The sequence below is a fragment of the Cupressus sempervirens genome, chromosome 10 (genome assembly GCF_028749045.1).
Source record: "Cupressus sempervirens isolate cs-2001-9-10 chromosome 10, ASM2874904v1, whole genome shotgun sequence".
Lineage (NCBI taxonomy): Eukaryota > Viridiplantae > Streptophyta > Pinopsida > Cupressales > Cupressaceae > Cupressus > Cupressus sempervirens.
The window spans coordinates 408,480,004-408,501,443 of NC_143127.1; the positions used below are offsets into that span (position 1 = coordinate 408,480,004).

At 34.2% G+C, this 21,440-nt stretch overlaps 1 long non-coding RNA gene and 1 other non-coding gene across 2 annotated transcripts; both read left to right on the top strand.

Annotated features, from left to right (window-relative positions):
• The first annotated feature begins 11,806 nt into the window (after positions 1-11,806).
• LOC149534416 (uncharacterized) lies at positions 11,807-18,690 on the top strand. Its single transcript, XR_016357191.1, has 2 exons — positions 11,807-12,037; positions 13,432-18,690. It is a non-coding gene; the product is annotated as an uncharacterized LOC149534416 (long non-coding RNA).
• On the top strand, positions 12,252-12,373 carry LOC149534417 (small nucleolar RNA SNORD14). Its single transcript, XR_016358272.1, has one exon. It is a non-coding gene; the product is annotated as a small nucleolar RNA SNORD14 (small nucleolar RNA).
• Positions 18,691-21,440: the final 2,750 nt, after the last annotated feature.

The following is a 21,440-nucleotide window of genomic DNA, read 5'->3' on the forward strand; positions in this document are numbered from 1 at the left end:
TGTTTGCATTTGATGTTTTGACTTGGTTGATAAAGTTTGACAATAGTTGATAGCATAGCAAGTTTGATGTTCAAAAACAATTTCTTACCAAGCAAGATAGTGACACATGGAGTATTCTTCAAACAATCAAGCAAGGGACAAAGCAACCTTGCATGATACAAGCATATGTGATGTCTCAAAAGAATTCTCTAGAATTATCATAATGTGTATGTTCAAAAGATTTTCACTGGTATACCACATTTGAGAACACATCAAGCAATATCTACCTAAAGGACATGGTTCATTACTCAACAACTTAGCCCACGCTTGATGCTCCTTCGCCTCACACCAAGTGGTTGCCCACAAGAGATATTGGCTTTGTCATGGAAATGCCATAAGCATAACCAAGGGAACACATATGGTGAGTGTAAATCTTGGGGTGATCCGGGTAGTCCACTAGGATCAATCCTTGCACCAAGAAGTTGAGCGGCTAAAAAAAAGGTAGTTACTAACTTAGAGTTTTTAGATCGGGCTTCCGTTCATAATGTTCCTCTTGCTCCCAATTACGGGACACCTCACCTTGCGATGAGTAACCGATCTCGCGATCACAAGAGTACCTTAAGCATTCTTGCCTAGTGATCTCCCTATGGTCGAAATCCCATAAGCGATCACACTAGACGAAGATAAACACTACGTCTACCAAGGTTTTGTGTCCTTGATAGCCTTGAGTTTATAGTGGGTTGGAAGAGCCAGGTAATCGGCTTGTTCCCACTTGGGTCGTTCCTCTCAGGTTGTCCGAGAGCAGGCCCTCTAAAGGATTCTAACTACACAAAGTGGATCAAATTTTGGAAGTCAAGATTTCTGGTTCACCACAAGGGTGAAGAGCATACTCTCCTATTCCAATCATTTTCTCCCAAACACACCAAGAAGATTCAGTTACCCCTTGCTTTTGAAACCAAATGGCAAGTCAAGATTTCTGATTCACCACAAGGGTGAAGAGCATACTCTCCTATTACCAAAAGACTCCAATCACAAGTTTTATGTGCCTATGAAAAATGAACAATTATTCAATGCCACACATGAAAACAAAAAAGTAAGAAATTTGGTTTTTTATGCTTTGGGCAGCCCTGCAAACAATCGTTAGTAGCCCTTGTGCATTTGAAGCTTTGACATGCGTTCTTTTTATGCAATGTTTCAATTTTTTTCACAAGGATGGCAACCTGAAATCACAACTTGTTAGCAACAAAAGTTAGTGTGAAATAACATAAAAATCTGCAATAAAAAGTGGTGAGTTGCTTCAAAAATCTAATTTATCCTCCAACCAAGTACATGCAAAGAAAGTGCAAGTTAATCACAAATGCTTTCATTTTTACTCTTTGGTTTTGACCTAGTCAACAAGATTGGACTTGTTTGCTATGATTTCGTATCCAAAAATGAAAATAAAAAAAAGAGACCTTTGTTAAAAATCAGAGAGCTTTCCAAAAATGCAAGAAATTTTAAAAAATCTCTTCATTTGCTCCCTAGAGATTGATTTTGTCAAAACAGGCCAAATTTATCAAATTGAGTTTTTGATCCTTAATACGATCTCAAAATTCAAAACACAAAGAAAGAACCCTCATTAGAATTGAAAAAGATTTCTGAAAATGTAAGTTTTTTTAAAAAAATCGCTGATTTGCGATCAGAAACGACTTTTTATGAAAAATAAAGAAAAACTCATAACTCCCGAAAATCATGTCAAAATGCTCTGAAAATCGGACTAAGACATTTTGAGCATATATCCAACTTGCAAAAAAAATTTCAAAACCAAAATCCAAGCGGTTTAAAAGATATGATCAAATCTTTAAACCAACTAAGTTTTTGGCCTTCAAACCAATTTACTTATGGCTTGGCCTTAAAACCAAAGTGATAATTCTACAAAAGCATTTGATTAGACCCAATATGCTGCTGTAAAAAACCAGAGATAAGAAATGAAAGCAAATGGAGCTGAAAATTTGATTCAAGCCCCACGGTGGGCGCCAAAAATGTACACTCGAAAGTGTCACACTCTAAACCATTCTATCCAAACGATTCCATGAGTTGGAATGCTTGGATGCCGGCTTAGAGCTCCCTATCCACGGAGTGCAAGAGAGTATATTTCAAGAATAAAAAAGCTCTCAGATGAGCCTTAGAGATACTCTTCTTGCTAGTAAACCATGCAATGGGAGGTTCCAAAGACAAGATGCAAGAATGCAAATGTCCCAAGGAGTTCCTCAAGAATGCAATGCAAATGAAGATTAAGCTAGAATGAATATGAAAAATGCAACTATTCTAAGCATGGATGAGAGTGTTACAATCCAAATATTAAGCTATGTGAGATTAAGCTACATGTAAAAATGAAATCTAAGCTAAGATGCTATGGTATGAGAGAATGTAGACAAGAAATAGAAGTTCTCCACAAAGCTCCAAAGAAACCTGTTAGAAAACCTGCAGCATAACAATGTTCAAAAGATGGATTGATTGAGGGGGAAAGCTCTCTCCCTTTTAAAGATGTATGGACGGTAGAGATCAAGATGAAGATGGTGGATGATCAATGGTGGAATTTGAAAAGAGGAGTGATCCATGTGCACACACAAATCAACCAATAGAATATAAGTTGACTTGTCATATAAGACAAAAGTCACAAAGCCTTTTCTTTTAATTGCAAAATAGAAAAAAGACTTTATGTGTGCACTTTAAGTGGGTTAGAAGAATGGGGTCTTTTATTTAATTAAAAGGGGACATGTTCTTTTAATCAAATAATGAACTTAGGATAGCATAGTCAAACTATAGGTTATAATCAAATAAATTGATTATTAGCAATTTGGCTTAGGTAAGTGATTAAATTAATTTAGCCAAAATGTTGAAAAGGGGGCTAATAGTCTAGATGACCATTTTTAGGTGATTACATTTAGCCCCCTTCTCAGCATTTTGGCTAAATTAATTTAATCATTTACCTAGACCAAATTGCTAATAATCAATTTATTTGATTATAACCTATAGTTTGACTATGCTATCCTAAGTTCATTATTTGATTAAAAGAACATGTCCCCTTTTAATTAAATAAAAGACCCCATTCTTATAACCCACTTAAAGTGCACACATAAAGTCCTTTTTCTATTTTGCAATTAAAAGAAAAGGCTTTGTGACTTTTGTCTTATATGACAAGTCAACTTATATTCTATTGGTTGATTTGTGTGTGCACATGGATCACTCCTATTTTCAAATCCTATACCTTGCTAGACATTGGGAGAAAATGATGTGATCTTGCTTGAGAACTAGTGATCTCTAAATTATTCTAAAAAAATCCTAAAAATCAGAAAATGTCCTGAAAAAAAGATCTTCTTGGTGAAAACCTAGCAATAGGCACTTTGATGTATCACCAAAAAAAATCAAAAATACAAAAATACAAAAAAATTGAAAAAAGTCCTAAAAAAATCTGTCAAAGTGGTGAAAACCTGGAAACAGGTGCTACTTGAAACCCTTGCACCTATGTCTATCAATCTCAATCATCCACTTTGCTACACATTTCCTAGCTTGGAATTGTTTCTTGTCCTCATCTTGGGGGCACAACTGCTTAGCCTATTGAGGTATTCTTGTGCATTAGGGTTTCTTTGATAACTCACAAAATAGTGTTTCTCAACACTTCCCCCACCTTGACATCAAGTGTTTTTCAACACTTTTCAGATAGTTTACCTACGGTCTCCGATGTTGTGATATTTCTCACTATCAAAATCAAGTCTTGAAGAAATGGCCAAGTGACTTACACACACGCACTTTAACACTTAAACGACAGAGCTATGCTGACATTTATCTACTTTGTGTGCTATCTATGATGATTTCTTTGCCATGTATTCCCTCCCTAATAGTCTTTCAAGGATGTCATTGACTAGAAGACTGGGGGCATGGGACATATTTTCTTAATTTCTGCTTGTGGGTATACTTTTGTTTGTCTACAGTGTTGTAAGCATTCATGCTTGTCCTATTCAACACTTTGACTTATAAATGTATCATCCTTGACTGTTTTGCAAGACCGCACTCAGGGTTTATCCTGGCGCTTATGCCTTGATACAGGTGTAATCTTGCTAAATTAAACTTAGGGAATCTAATCGTGTAGTTATCTTGACTTACATGTCTCTGATGCTTAGATTGGATTTCCACATACCTATCTAATATCGATCATATTCATATCCTCATAGTTATACTAGTGATGGTTGTATGATCTCATGATGTCCCTAATAAATGCTCAATGATGAAATTAAGAGTCTAAATGTTATGCACTTCTTGCTGGTAAACCACTTTTCATATTAGCTTGCATTTTAAGTTCATTTTCTAACTTAGTCTTGCATTCTTGCATATGGGGAGAGCTCTCTCTTCATCTTTTTGTGGACATATCAGCTAACTCCTTTCATATATTTCTTTATTTTCTTCTTGTTCATGTCTTTTCACCTTCTTAATCTTTCACTTCATCTCTTTTCTATCTTATCATCACATTATATAAAGTTTTGACCTCTTAAATAATTTTGACGTCCTAGATTCATTTTCGGGATCAAAATCCAAATTCGAGTTCATCTTGATGGTCAAAATTGTCTTTTAAAATTCTACTTTCTTCTGAGCAGTTAGCTGACCTTTTGAGGTCTAATCTCTGAATCATCACTGGGGCATCTTCATTTCTTCATGTCTTCATCATTTCCATACTTCATATCTACTTCAATTCACTGTTTCACATCTAAATCATCTTTCTACTAGATTTGACCTAATTTTATGCTATATCCTTCAAGGTCAACCCTAGTCAAACTGGGGCATTTTATCAGTTTCTTATAGTCATTCTTGGGTTCTAATCATCTATCTGTCATCTTGGACATTGCTATATTCTATTTTTCTCATTTCTAGCCAATTTTTGCATCCCCTTACCTCATTTCAATTTCGATCCCGAGGGGGCAGAAATACTCTATCACTGCTTAGGAGCATTTGTTTGATCTTCTCACTTGCTCTCGCTCTATCTGCTTTTCTATGTGTTAGTATTCTTCTTGAATTCTAACATCATCTCTTCCTAGTGTTCAGTACTACTGCTATCAGGCTGTGCATTTAGGACTTGCTATCTATTTCTGCATTTCACTCTTCGAAATTAGACATCTATATCTATCATCGCCTACTTGGCTTCGATTTTCTTTGACATAATGTGGTCCCAGATCGATCACACATTAGTCAAAGAGGGGCAAATGTAATCACCTAAAAATGGTCATCTAGACTATTAGCCCCCTTTTCAACATTTTGGCTAAATTAATTTAATCACTTACCTAAGCCAAATTGCTAATAATCAATTTATTTGATTATAACCTATAGTTTGACTATGCTATCCTAAGTTCATTATTTGATTAAAAGAACATGTCCCCTTTTAATTAAATAAAAGACCCCATTCTTCTAACCCACTTAAAGTGCACACATAAAGTCTTTTTTCTATTTTGCAATTAAAAGAAAAGGCTTTGTGACTTTTGTCTTATATGACAAGTCAACTTATATTCTATTGGTTGATTTGTGTGTGCACATGGATCACTCCTCTTTTCAAATTCCACCATTGATCATCCACCATCTTCATCTTGATCTCTACCGTCCATACATCTTTAAAAGGGAGAGAGCTTTCCCCCTCAATCAATCCATCTTTTGAACATTGTTATGCTGCAGGTTTTCTAACAGGTTTCTTTGGAGCTTTGTGGAGAACTTCTATTTCTTGTCTACATTCTCTCATACCATAGCATCTTAGCTTAGATTTCATTTTTACATGTAGCTTAATCTCACATAGCTTAATATTTGGATTGTAACACTCTCATCCATGCTTAGAATAGTTGCATTTTTCATATTCATTCTAGCTTAATCTTCATTTGCATTGCATTCTTGAGGAACTCCTTGGGACATTTGCATTCTTGCATCTTGTCTTTGGAACCTCCCATTGCATGGTTTACTAGCAAGAAGAGTATCTCTAAGGCTCATCTGAGAGCTTTTTTATTCTTGAAATATACTCTCTTGCACTCCGTGGATAGGGAGCTCTAAGCCGGCATCCAAGCATTCCAACTCATGGAATCGTTTGGATAGAATGGTTTAGAGTGTGACACTTTCGAGTGTACAGTTAGTGGTAGGATTGTCGTCAAATCCTACAGCAGGGTGACTATAATATCGATGCTTCTTAATAAAGTTTATTGTGGAAATAAATGAGAAGCATTTTATCACATAAGTTTTTTTTTCAATTCTTTTTTTTAGAAAAGAATGATGTGCGGATTAAAATAAATATCATAATATAAAGTTCAAAACTTACATTGTATTTTAAATTGTAATTGTTATTTTTTTTATTGTTAAGAGGTTGAAGCCAAGATTAATTATTATGTATTGTTATTAATTATTATTTTATTAAGCACAGGTAGATTTGAACCCAAGACCTCTTCGATAAGAGGCTCACAATTTACCATTGTGTTGTAGGCGCTTGCCTCAATTGTAACTATTATTATTAATGTAGAAGTGTTAGTTTTGTTTAGCTTAATTAGTTGTCATATTTTGTAATATTTATGATAATTTTATATTATTATTAAAAATTGTAGTTTTCATTAGGAAACTAAATTTAAAATAATTTAAAAAATAATCTCAATTTTTTCTAATGTGTAATATTGTAATGTTTTAGTTTAAAATTATTTAAATTTTTTTAAAAAAATTATTGTAGTATTTTCATAAATATAATTTATAATAGATTTTATTATTGAATTTTACATTTGTATCTTAATAATTATACAACTAATATTAATAAATTTGGTAAAAAAAAAAAATTATTAGCATTTATTCATAATTGTTTTACTTGTTATTATTATATTTTTATAAAGTAGAAAGATAAATTCTTAGATTTTATATATTTTTATAATGATTAAAATACATTTTCAAAAATCTAAATCTAAATCTTTCTTAAAATAGTAATAATCAATATTAACTTATATTTTATAAATAAATCCCCAGGCCCAGATGGTCTTACTCCTTTATTTTTCCAAAAATGTTGGGATTTCACGAGAGAAGATATTCTAGTAGCAACTAAGGAGTCTAGGAGAAACTCATGTATGTTCTAACCATTTAATAATACTTTTATCACATTAATAGCTAAATGTTTGAATCCCTCCTCCTTTGTGGATTATAGGCCAATCTCATTATGTAATACAATATACAAAATCATTACTAAATCTATTTCACTTAGGTTGGGGAAAATTATTCCAAAAATCATCTATGATCAACAAGGAGGCTTTGTTCCAGGAAAAGACACAGTTGAGGGAGCTTTGATCACCCATGAGGTTCTTCACTCCATTAAATCTCAGGGTCTCTAGGCTATGATTCTTAAATTGGACATGATGAAGGCATATGATAAAGTGTGTTGGCCTTTCTTAAAGAAAATTATGCAAAAAATGGGGTTTGCATTTAAATGGATTACATGGATTATAGTATGTGTCGAAGGGGCAAGATTCTTAGTATTGGTGAATGGTTCCCCTTGCAGATTCTTCCCCTCTTCACAGGGAGTTAGGCAGGAGGATTCATTATCCCCCTTCCTCTTCATTATTATGGTAGAAGGCTTGAGTAGACTCATCACTGCTAAGAATGCTCAGGGTGCTTGGGAAGGTATTTCTCTTCATCACTCCTAGCTGTTTGTTACTCACACATTATTTGTAGATGATTCTTTGTTGTATGGTAAGGGTTCCCTCTAGGAAGCTCAAGTCATCAAGGAAACCTTGGAGATTTACTGCTCTTTCTTAGGCCAACAATTAAACAAGTCAAAATCAAAGATATTCTTTTTTAATCTCCCAAGATCAATTTAATCAGCTATTCAAAAGTTACTTGGCTTTGAGCTTGCTCTAACTCCTTGCAAATATCTTAGCATCCCCCTTTTTCAAGGTTCATGTAAAGCTTCATTTTGGGACAACATAGTTCAATCTAAAAGGGAAATGATTGCTTCTTGGAAGGCAAGATGGGTCTCCCTTGTGGGAAAAATCCTTCTAGTCAAGTTTGTCCTTTCTTCCATTCCCAATTTCATTATGTTAGTGCTATTGGCTCCTAGGACAATCATCGAAAAGATCAGAAAATACATTAAAGATTTTATTTGGAAGGGCAATAAGTTTAATTTAGCTAAGGTTCCTTTAGTAGCTTGGGATAAGATCTGTTTACCTAAAGATTGTGGGGGTGCTAGTCTTCATAGCCTTTTTGAGAGGAACATCAGTTTAGGAGCCAAACTATCTTGGAAAATATATGAGAATCCAAAATCTTTATGGGTTAAGATCATTAGGATGAAGTATTTGGGTTTTAATGATCCAACCAAGATTTTCACAATCAAAGACCCTCCCTTGGGTTCGACCATGTGGAATTTTGTTATCAAATGCAGACAAGTTATCCTTCCCCATTTATCCTAGGTGGTAAATTCGAGGGATGAGGCTCTTTTTTGGGATGACTCATGGAATGGCTTGCCCCCCATTTCCTCCATGCCAAACTTTGGTCTGATAGTTAAGACTCTTCTCCAACATCAATGGGGGTTGGCAGTAAAGGATTACTTCATTCTAACCAGAACAAAAGATGATAGGTTTCTAGCAGTTTGGAAAGATCTCTCTCAACTCCAACTTATACAGTTACAAAAGAACTTCTTGGTTAATATTTTTGAACAAAGTCTCTTGTACATTAACCAAAATGAGGACAAGTTAGTTTGGACATTAGCTCTAGATGGCAAGTATCCAATGAAGCTTGATTATCTTTCTTTGACCAACAATAATCTTCATCCTAGTAGACACATCTTTAGATTTTGTTGGCACCCTATTGTCTTGCCAAAAGTAGGCTCTTTTTTTATGGTTGGCAATCCTTAAAAGAAATCTTTCTAGTGATCGCCTTTTTAGATTAGGCCTTGCAAACAAATTCCAATATATTATGTGTGGAAAGCATCTTGAAGATTCCAATCATCTACTAGTTTCATGTTACTTTGCTCAGGATGTTTGGTATTGGACACTTGGTAAGTTGGGCTGGAATGGCTCCTTGCTGGCTAACCTTCAGGGTCTTCTTGAACAATGACCACTTCTTTTTAAAGACTCCTTTTTTCTCAAATTTGGCAGGTGATTCCAACAGCTATCACTTGGAGTATCTGGTGGAAAAGAAATAAGAGAATTTTTAGACAAGAGAGTTGTTTAGTAGCTCAAGTTTGTGAGTTTGTGCAAAAATCAACGTTTGAGATGATCAATGCATATACATCCAGATCTAAGTCACTATCTTCACTTTTCTCCTCTCATGATTCCAGGATTTTGAATAGGTGGCCTCTCATTTCTATCCCCTTCAAAGGAGTGTTAATAGGCAAAGAAAATAAGGAGAGAAGGAAGGACATTAAGTGGGATCCGCTTGATAAAGATTTTGTTAAACTCAACTTTGATGGAGCTTCAAGAGGAAATCCTAGGATTTTAGGGGCGGGTTATGTCTTACAAGGTCTAGGGGGTTATCGGCTTCTCATGTAGTATTTTGGTTTTGAATTTACTTCTGTTTTGTTTTTTGGACAGATTCTGGTTATTTCTTATTGAATATATATTGTTTTTCGACTGTGAAGAGAGGTTTTCTTGCTGCTTCTTTCCTCCTGGAGCCTTTTGAAGCATTTTAGAATAAAATATAATGGCCTTGTCCATTTTTCTCAAAAAAATAAATTATAAAATAATATAAAAATAGTAATATCATTTACACTTTACCATCATGTATTAAAATATCTTTTTATCAATTTCTATATAGTGTAATATTATATAAGTAACAAATAATTGAAAATATTTTACATTAAGAAAAGTTTAACTCTACATTAAATAACAACTTTCACTTTAAATAATACCTAACTTCTAATTTCACATATAATTATCTCACTTACACCCCTCATATCTAGACTATTTCCTAACCATCACACCCCTTTTAAATATAAATATTAATTGACATTTATTTTAATGATATTACTAAAAAATTATGTCAAATATAAATCTCCTTAAAACTAACCTTATATTAATAAAAAAAAATAGTGGACATAAAATAGTCTTCCCCTCACCAATTTTGGATTTTAGGGCTTTTTAATTTTTTACTTAGGATCATATTATTATTACAAAAGAAAATTCATTACTTATAACTTTAATTAAGTATATTCTTTTACTTTATTAAGGAATGGTCCTTTATTAAAAATTATTATTTTATTATTAGATGTAAGGTAAATAGATACATTTAAGTTATTTAATTAATTACTATTACATTAGAATAATATAAGCCTAAATACAATATAGGTGTAAATTGTGTAGTTGATTGATAAGTGGATTATTTGATAGAATTTATAGTCAAGGCATTAACAATTTAACAATAAGATTAGTATGATCAATAATTATAAGATGTTTGTTAATTTAAATTCATAAATAAATCTTACATTATTATATTAACAAGTAGTATGTTCTTATGTCTGTCATGTAATTTTAGTTGACTTAGGGTAAATTAGTTTTATGATATAGAGATAAGTTAAGTTAGAATTCAAGTATTCAAGTTAATGTCAATTTGAATTTAGAAGTGGTATTATTTAAAGTGAAATTTGTATTCTTGAATTCTAACTTAACACTTGAATACTTGAATTCTAACTTAACAAATTTCACTTTAAATAATACCACTTCTGAATCCAAATTTACATACACTTATCATTGGAATTCTAACTTAACTTATTTCCATATCGTAAAACTAATTTACCCTAAGGCAAATAAAATTACATGAAAGACATAAGAAACATACTACTTGTTAAATATAATAATGTAAGATTTAGTTATGAATCTACAATTTAAAATACAATTTACAATACAATGTAATTTTTAAAATACAGTGACAATTTAAAATACAATGAAATTTTTATACTTTATATTGTGATATTTATTTTAATCTGCACGAGACAAACATAACATTCTTTTTCTAAATAAAAGAATTGAAAAAAAAAAACTTATGTGATAAAATGCTTCATTTAGTTCCACAATAAACTTTATTCAAAGCATCGATATTACGGTCACCTGCTACATGGATTTGACAACAGTCCTGCCAATGTCCCATTATGACATGACTTTCGATGGTGCAAATAGATAGCCAGTGCCTCCATGGGAAAGGCTACTACTCTATTTTTTAGGTGGAAGAGGGCTCATGAGAATTTTTTTGGAGGGTTGGAGGATAATTTGGAATCTTTTCCTCCAAAATAGGAGCCCCTCCTTTTTAGGCCACTGAATTTGAGCAGGGGTTGGGGTCCCATGGGCACCCACTTCTTTAAAAATAATAGAGCAGGTGCTGCTGAGAATTTTTAAGAATATTTAGAGAGAAGTGGTCCTATGAATTGTTTAATTGAATCTTCTTTAAAAAATCAACTCCTAAAATAAATGACTCTACTTGTCTCATAAATTTAAAAAATAAAGAGATTAATTCATTTTGGTTGGAAGTTGAAAGCTTTTTGATAAATAACAAAATCCTTCCTGTGGGGCTAATTCTAGTTGCGCCCCATTTTCACCCTCTTAAATGAGAGGGTTAAAAAGTCGGGACTCCTATTTTATAGGAAAAGATTCTAAATAAACCTTTAACCTTCCTTAAAATGTTATCATTCCCTCCACAAAAATAAGCCCAAAGTCCCTCCCATAGAACCCCGGAGAAATTTTAGCCACTTCCTCACTAAAACCAAAATTTTAGAAACAAAATTTAAATTTTATTAAAGAAAATATTTAATCAATTACATATTTCTTAAATTGAGGAGCAAAAACTGTGAGAATGATGAGGTGCTACCGTTTAAAACTTACTAAAAAAATCTCTGAAATCACGTCTCTATTTGTAAGGAAGCCCCTGCCCATTGGACCCCAGCCTCAGAAAGGCTAGGGTTCGGAGGATTTTGAAGGCGAGCGTTTAGGGTTTATTCATAACACGAAGCAGCGAGCTGTATATGTTGGCAAACTATATATTTGTGCTTCCTTGAACGATTCAACGAACGGAGCTATTTCTTGAGCGCAAGGTATTCACAGATTGATCTACGACTCGATTGTTGGTGTCTCTTGCATAATTTACTTGTGGTTTCTGTTCATTTATATTTCCTTGATATATTGATTAGTCGGTTTAGGATTGCAATGGTGATCTGTAAATTTTAAGTTTCATGATAAGCTTCTGGCTGTTTGATATTTACAAATGTAGACCTAGATATTGTTGACAATATATTAGGGTAAAAATGAGGTCAATGATGAGAAAGGAAAGGCTTGTTTCTCAAAACATTCGCAGTGGCCGCCTAAGAGCTTTCGCCTTTGACGGGCTTGAGAGCTTGTGCTGTTCAAATCTTCCTTGGATGTCTGAGACCTCATACCCAACAGTTGTCAATATCTTTCATTCTCAAAACCATTTCAATTTTTTTCCGTCGCTTTCTGTTACGGTTCTTATTTACAGCTGTTGATGGATACTTTTTTGTTTTATTTTTTTTATTTTGCATGATTCCATGTTATTTTAAAGAGAGGAACGTCCAGTGGTCGATGATGAGCAAATTATTCGTACTGTACGAGACATTGTCTGTGTGGATTAATACCTCTAGCTTGCTGAGATCTTAAATAAATAACTTCTATATGAGGGATGTGCGGATATAAAACTATACTCACCATCACAGTCCTTATCTGCAAGTATTTTATGTTTCTAGTGATTGCTTTTTTGGAGCTTCTCAACAGATTATCTTTATTCATTATTTTGTTTTGTTGCGAGTGTTGTCTCCTATGTGCCTGGCTGAGTACTGTACATGTAGGTTCGAGATGGTTTTCTAATCTCAGGGTTATTTTCTCTTGTCAAATTCACATCAAGGGAGTACCTTTCAAGTGGGAAAAATCTCGAATGGTAATGTGTAATCATTTGCTGGATGAAGGTTTTGATTTTTGGGCCCCTCTGTAAGAACAGATCCGAAAATTTTCCTCTCTGATAGTGCATGTTTCTATTTGTTGACAATATTACTTTTTGAGAGTTTCTTTGTTTAGTAATATTGTCAATAAATAGAAAGCATGTTTTATCAAAGAAGAGGATGTACAACAGTTGTTAGCAGAATCAGTGAAACAGGTTTTATAGATATTGAAGATGGCTTTTGTGACTAAATAAAGCGTTTCTCAGCATCGTTGTGAACTAAGAGAAAACAGTGTATTGGAGAAGGCTTTTGGACTTAGATGATGGCTTTTGAATTGAATCTTATTGATGTTTTAATGAAGCATTTTGTTTAATAACGTTCTCTTCAATTTTTATGATATAAATGAGCTTCAGAGGTTTTCTTTATAATATGTATACAGCATATATGGAAAACCTGTCTTAAAGAATGGTTGAAGGTTCGTTGAAAGTAATTATTTTAGTGATTCTCGAGTATCTGAGTTCTAAGTATTATTTCAGGTGTAAATTTATAAAGAATGGCATCTCCCCTGTTTCATTGTGATGATTAAAGATATTATACAAATAGGTAAAGAAGCACCTCCCTTTTTTCATAATGTAGAAATGGGCACTACGGCAGAACTGTCAATTCTTGAAATAATAGATTCTCTACTGGTCTACGAGAAAAGTCTTTTTGCCCAATTTGTGGTTTGTTGATGGCCAGAGCAACCAATGAAGACCATTTAATTGCGATGTTCCTTAACCTGATAAAGATAGTAAGATAGTGAGAGCAACAAATAAAAAGACAATTCATATAACGTGCTGTAACCTAAACAATATAGGAAGCAAGGGAGAGCATCCAGTAAAGACCATTTAGCCGCAAAGTTTTGTAGTGCAAGTTGCCAATGGAATGATTCTAGAAGATAAATATTGCCAGACTTGGGTCAACTTAATGTTCAGTGGTGATGTATAAGCTAGTCTAATTGGGAGAGTATAACAAATATGTCTAGATAATTGGTAAGGAATGTTATTTTGGCAATTGTAAAAAAATGTTATATGATCTGTATAACCTCATAACATTTAGCGTTGATATATTTGCTGTTTTATTTTTAAACAGTATTATGCACTATGTTATACAAAAGGAACTCTATCCAAAAATGCAAAATTGTCCAATAGATGTGTTATTTTATTTTATAATTTATGGTGGGATCTCATGAGGAGCAGCTTGCTTTTAAAATGAGAAGCACGATTTGTTTCTTGATAACGTTGAGTTAGTTTTTAACATGAATTTGGTGGATGCTTGTTGCTCCTCACTGAATTTGTAGATCTTCATTCTCAATTTCTTTACACTCTTGGTGAAACTATTCATCGTTGGAAATTTTTATACATTTTTGTTTGTTAGGTTCAGATCTGAATGCTAGAAGTCACTCGTTTTTGCTTCCTTCGTACTGGATTTGAAGTTAATGCAATTTGAACCAATGAATGTTTAGTTGGTACAAATTGCTAACGTCATATTTGAAGAGGACATGTGAGAGATTGTCCAAAATTATAAGCATAATACAAGTTCCAGAGGTGAATTTTTTGTGGCTTAGATCTATCAATAATGGGGTGAGTGAATTACCTTGTCAAAGTGAAACGATATATAATGTTTTTGACAGTTCCCAGACTTGACATGTTCCATGACCTGGGGCGGTCAGGTCTGCCCAAGCCGGTGACTCCGCACGACTTGTGGAGAGTCCTGAAACTATGGTATTGGCTTTTGATATTAACACTAGTAAAACTTTATCATACTTTGTAAAAGTATATATCTCAACTTACAAGATATAATTATCCGGTTATTGGGTTTACTCTCGGTGAGATTATTCAGTCTTGGAAAGGTTTATCCGAAAGAAATTGACAGGTTCAGATCTGATTGCTTTAAGTAACTTGTTTTGCTTCCTTCTAAGTGGATTTGGAGTGAATATGATTTGTTCTAATGAATGCCAAGAAGGTACAAATTGTTGATGCCATATATGAAGAGGGCATATGAGAGATGTTCATAATTGTAAACATAACATGAAGTCCAGGTGAATTTGTTGTGGTTTAGATCTATCAATAATGGGGTGAGTGGATTACCATCATTTTGAGATGATATATAATGTTTTGTTATTAACACTAGTTTAACTTTATTATAATGACATATAAGACTTCATGATCCAGCAGCTGAGTTACCTAAACAAAATAGGACTAGGTTAGATATTGAGGAAGACAATATAGGAGGGAGCATATCTCAACATATAAGACTCCATGATCCAGCAGTTGAGTTACCTAAACAAGATATATTGGAAATCACTCCTGGGCTAGGTTAGATATTGAGGAAGACTATATAGGAGAGAGCACCATGCACTAGTTCAAGGGAAAAAAATCAACTTTAACTCTCACAATTTGAGGTGCAAAACGTGTAGATGACTGACACCAAAAGAAGAGTGGGAATAGATGACTGACACCAACAGAAAGAGTGGGAAACATGAAATGTCTAATCTGCAACATGGAGGTTGTTGAGATATGAGTGTAATTTTATTATAGAATGCCTGACATGCGATGACATCAGATCTGGCTTTGTGGATATTTTAGGATCAAGCAGTTTAAACTATTTATATGATCAAAAGTTATTAGATAGAACTGCAAACCTGATGTTTGAAATATACTGTTGTAAAGCAGGTTTAAATAAGACATGTTTATTCTGCATCACGGAGGTGCTCAAGAGTGTCATTTTATTATGGAATGCTTTACACACAATCATACCAGATCCTGGTTATGTGGAAGTTTTTAGAAGTAGGCAGGTTTAAACTACCTATATGATGAAAAGTAGAAAGGCAGAACTGCAAACCTGATGATTAGAAACTGATGTGAGAGAGTAGATTTAAATAAGAGGTTATATACGATTAAAATGTTAAGAAATTTTTAAAATATATGTGGGCTCCTTAAAGGTTTTTAAGTTTTTGAAATGGTTGCTGAATGTAATTTGACTCTGTTGTGCTAATTTTATAAGCAGAGGAAACTTATTACTAGCAGGGTTTAAAGCTTTTTCACTGTTGCCTAGGGTTTTATTTAATTTAAAGCTCATCTTTGAAATGTTCAACTAGTGAGATGGCATCTTAAGAAGTCGTGGTGCTTATATGTCACCCATCTGATCCCCCTCTAGTTCCAGTTCTGCCTGCAAGGTACTGTCCACTTCTGCTACTGCAGGTTCTCCATTGCTTATATTTTATCTGTTTTACATTTTGCTTATGGTGGAAAGAATTCCAATTTTATTTAGTTGCACATTATTATTTTAAGGAGAACTGCTATAAACAGCATCAATACTGCTAATGTAACATAAAATGCACAAAGATATATATTGTTTTTTGATTGGTAAATAGAAATCTAGCTTTGTATTGATGAAAATAGAGATTACTTCTATAATATAGTCACCATGTGACCAAAAAAGATCCCCAACCTAACAATCGCCTAGCCAGCACTAGCCACCATGTAACATACATCATAGTAATCCACCAAAAACTGTTTGACAGCTCCCAAGCAAGACTAAAGCCCATGAAAGACTACCCCCCATCCTGCGGCCTGCTTGTGGGTGAAGTTGGGGATACGGTCCCCTCCACCCATCCCTGCCACCCAAGCTCACTCCTCGACCCAATATCACCATTCGTACTAGTCGAAGATCCGCCACCTACACCACCTACTCTATGCTGAGACACAGGTAACTGTCGATGGACCAGCAGACGCCCGTCCTTGCCAACTGGAGCTGCTGACTTGACACCAGCCACTTGTACATGCTTTCGGGAATGCAGAACCTTTGCAAGCTGTCACACCATCCCTCTTGTGCTTTTGGCAAATGCACCTTTGCAAAATTCGCAGACCAGACCAACAGAGGCTCAAGTTTGTCATCCCCTTCACCAATCAACTGCCACAGGCCTTGGTCCATATGCTGCCTCACTTCAACTTCGTTCTATTCACAATGTCCTTCAGACCTTCCTGCCAACTTGGGCTCTAAACAGGCCTTATCCACTTGCAAGATCTCCTCCATCCCAGCACAAACCATCAAAGCCAGTGCCGATGAAATATCCAAATTCAAATGAGGGCGTCCATCCTGGTCCAAATACTCTTCCCCAAAAATCAAACAGACTTCTAGAAGTCCTTCCCATCAACTTTGAACACATTGTGAAGCCGTTTGAAAGTGCGATTGTCCCTTTGAAGACTGAAATCTGGCCAGAAGTGCGCAATGAGAAATTGGCTTCCATTTTGCGCTACCAATGCTCAATACACCTTCACAACACTGTTCGAATTTACCACATTTTCACCAATAGCATGTGACCACACCTTGTCACTTTCTTTTCACTGGAGCAAATCTTCCGTGGGTTCAATTGTCCTAAAATCTTCAAAAGGCTCATAATTGACATTTTAATGAAGCCCGCTGCTCCCACGTTGCTAACATTTTAAGGCATTAGCAGCCTCCCAGGCACAAGGGTAACCTGAAAATCTTTCACTTCATCCAACAAAATTCGAATGTGTCTTATGGATTTATTATACCATGTGTCTATTTCGCCTTTAACAATCCCATCAACCATGATCTGCGAATCTTCTTCAAGATGAAGCCTCTGGGCTTCCAGCTTGATACCCAACATGCAACATAGTTGCTTCATCTGCCGCTAAGCATTCAATATGATTATTTGTAAAGCAATATACGAACCGCATAAGCAGAAGCACATCTGATTGGATCAGATGCATCAGTTTCCAACAGAAGCACGGTACTTCATATTTATATTGTTAACTAATTGTGGATCAGAAATGATGAGAGTTATTTGACGAGAGTTGTATTGAAGTTACTGTGAAAATTGCATTAAGGCAACAATATTTGGCCGTGAAAAGGTGCTATTTGTCGTTATCTCTGTTAGCTCAATATGAAACTTCGTTTGGCAATGAATAAGCCAATAGTACGAGGAATGGCTCTAGATAAAAAGACAACTGTAAAGAACAAATACAGCGTATACGAGTAGATTGTATCCATCGGCAAATGCGTCACAGTTCTATCTTTTCGATCTAATGGCAAATTCCACCTTTTGATCTAACTTCAATTTATTAACATGATGTCTCATATATATATTGTTTGCGACGTAAGAAGAGGAAGTCAACTTGTCAGCCAAATTTGAGTTGTTCGATTGATTGGCTATTAATTAGAAAACTTCGTGCAATGGCATATAGTTTAAAGGCACTTTGTAGTGGGGCATGTGTTTTGACAAAGTTATGTACCGTGGGCTGCGGTGCAGAAGGGAGTCCGTGCCTTCTGCCCGCCCAAAATAGGAGATTTGTTCCATGTTTTAACATGCCAGATACCTGGTAAGGTCATGCCACAAGTGTTATAAACTTGCCAAACAGAAGGATTGAGTTGATTTATGTAACCGACTGATCTCAGACTACACCTTTTACAAGGTTTTCCTTCCACTGTTTCTCTGAATGTATTAATGTACTTGAAATGAATAATGTATTTTCTTACTGTAAAATGAAATACCAGAAGTTCTCTTGGTACAGGACGATTTTCAGAATATTGATGAACAACTGAAAAATCAAGCTGCTCTATCATGATGAACCATTACAGTATTATCAGTGTTATACTTTTTTGATTCTTCACAACAGTGGCAGGGCAATGTGAATGTGGAACACAGTGTACATTCACACTGTCCAGAAGTAACAAATCATTTACCAAGTTTGCATAACTCGTGGATTGTCAAATTACTAGAAATCAAATAGACAGTTGACATAACAAAGACAACTATGCAAAGTGAAAGAAATACCTAAAGTCTATCTTGCAGCAATACCCTCTTAATATGTCTTTTCTATGATCCTAACCATAGAACATCGGCACTGTAGATCTTCATGACATTGTACAGGACATCCTAGTTGTCTCTGCTCTTCGCCTGCCTGTAGAGCCACTTACATTATCAAGGTGGAAAGGGTGCATGAAACACAGTTTACGGATTGATGAAAGTGAGAATTCAAGCCTCGATACTTGGAGACTCAAGTTGGTTTATTATTGCACGAATTTACTTTGATCTTTGTCTATAGATTTTAATAAATAAGAAAGGTAGAAAAAAAGGCTCAAGGTTACATTAAATGAACTGGTTCAAGTATAGCAATTCATGTTGTACAACCAAGATGTTGGACGTGGTTCGGTATACCATGGAAGAAAGGGTAGTAAAAGTTCAAGGCAAGAGAATGAGCCCCCAATTTTCAGTTCACAAATTTGGACAAGATTACTAATTCTTAGAGTAAGTTTAAAAAGTAGAAAGCAAAATGGAGACTCCAATTTATGAATTGGAGTAAGATTTTTGTATGCATAGATTAAAATCTCTGAGAAGTGGCAGATAGATAATTTGGTTCACGATAAATTGCGAACTTCTCATGATAAATTTGTGATTTTGAGTGTTTGGAGTAGAGAAGGGGTTTGAAAGAGAGTTTTTGGCAGTCCTGTAGATCAATCACATTCAGATTTGAAGTGAATTCTAAGAGACATCTGAAGCAAATCTGAATTAACAAATAAGTTTTTTAAATTCTTTTTCTTTTTAGTGGGAAGGGGAAGAGGAAGATGTAGATTAGTTTCATATTTTATTTGACATTTGTATTTGCTTATTTATTTACAAATACAATTTTCTGTTTCTAGTTTTCTTTAGAGCTCGAGTAACTTTCAACATGAGGATGCAATTTTGATACATATGGCATTTAAAAATCTAGATCAGCTTGTTTGGTCTGTTTACACATTTATTGACTCATTAGATGCATATCCTTTCAGATTTTGTAAAAAAATGTATTTGTAATTAAATTTAAGTTATTTAAATTTTTGGTGATATTTTCTTGAGAAATTGTCAACTTTATCTTCAATATTTATTGATAAATTTATTTGTTGCCTTGCTAAATGGTAGAGAATGAGATTTTGAACTATGGTTAGTAATCTTCTCCTTGGTAAAATTGTAAGCTAAAAAAATATCAAAGAGTTAATACATTTAACTATAATTTGTGTGCTTAATTAAAACCGACACTTACCATAGCATTTGGAAAAGCAAATTTATTCCAATCCACTAGAATATCTAGTGAGGTCCTCTATTATTCTCAAGAGGCGTCAAAGTAGCGTTTGGAGCGATAATGCCAAGGAAAAGGTTCAGATTGCACATTCAATTATATCACATTAAATCCATTATTGCAAAATATAGATGTATGAACACAATCACGAATGGGAACACTACAATAACACACCTTTGAATGATGTGCCTCATAGTAGCATTTCATTTGTTTTTTAATAACTGTCTTTGAGCTATTCCTTTTTTTGCTCCAGTCATTGCAGATTTGTGATTACATGAACCCTCCATCCCACTTAAGTAGCTGCATGAAAACATGGGCTAATCCCACCACTCTTCCATTGTTGATTAAAAAAGCGATGGTGCAAATTTTATTTTGAGTAACATTGTGCCTAGTCCTAGTCTTTTAGAAGTAATTTGTGGAGTGGATGCCCCATGCTAATATTGTTTCATGTTTTAAAATAATCATTTTTAATGATAAAAATTGAAGGGAAAATTTAGTGATAAAAGAAAGGAAAAATAGAAGCTCCCTTTTTCCATTGTAGGTTAGGGTGGGGTCTTATGAAGTAGTTGGAGCAGTTGTATGGGAACATGAGGTTACATTACATTAGGTTAGGGTGGGGTCCTATGGAATAGTTAGAGTAGTTGTATGGGAACATGAAGTTAAATTACATTTTTAAAAAGTTTTTTCCTTTTATTTATTTATGTTGGTTTGTGTCATATCTAGAAGAGTATACAGAATAGGCTCAATTTTATGTCTAATCTTGATTGGTCTATTTTAAAAAAATAAATTTATAAATAGAAAAATTAGAGGTAACTACTAAAAAATGTGATGGACTCGGGAAAAAGTAGTTTTGAAAGTTATTTGATTAAAAAATGCTAGTCTTCTAGTGGAACTAAATTAATGAATCATAGTCCAATTAATTTAATGGTAACATATAACCATTTAATTTATTCTTTCTGTGAAAATTAACTATTGCAGTCATTGATTATTAATCTCCTATTGTAAACAATTATTAAATTGTTGAAAACAAATTCTCAGTTAATATCGAAAAATAAAATAACACAACTGCAACTTCACTTAAAAAAATACGGAAAGAAATGCGCAACACAATGAACACTATTTTTGGACAAATTGTCCTTGGAAAAACCCCTAAGGGAAAACTAGTTCTACAGATGAGGAATTATATTAAACTTTAGCAAATCAAGAGATACAAAATTCTTTGCTTTACTGGCAGAACATCGACAACCTCCTAATTTCTCCTACTGATATTCCCCACTACTATTCCCACGCCAATATTGCACCCTTGCTAACACTGCAAGACTATTTGTTAAAACTGCAAATTTACAAACTCGTTTGCTAGCATTGCAAATGTTTTTCCAAACTTTGTGTTCTCCAAATGCCCCCCTGACGTCCTTTTATAC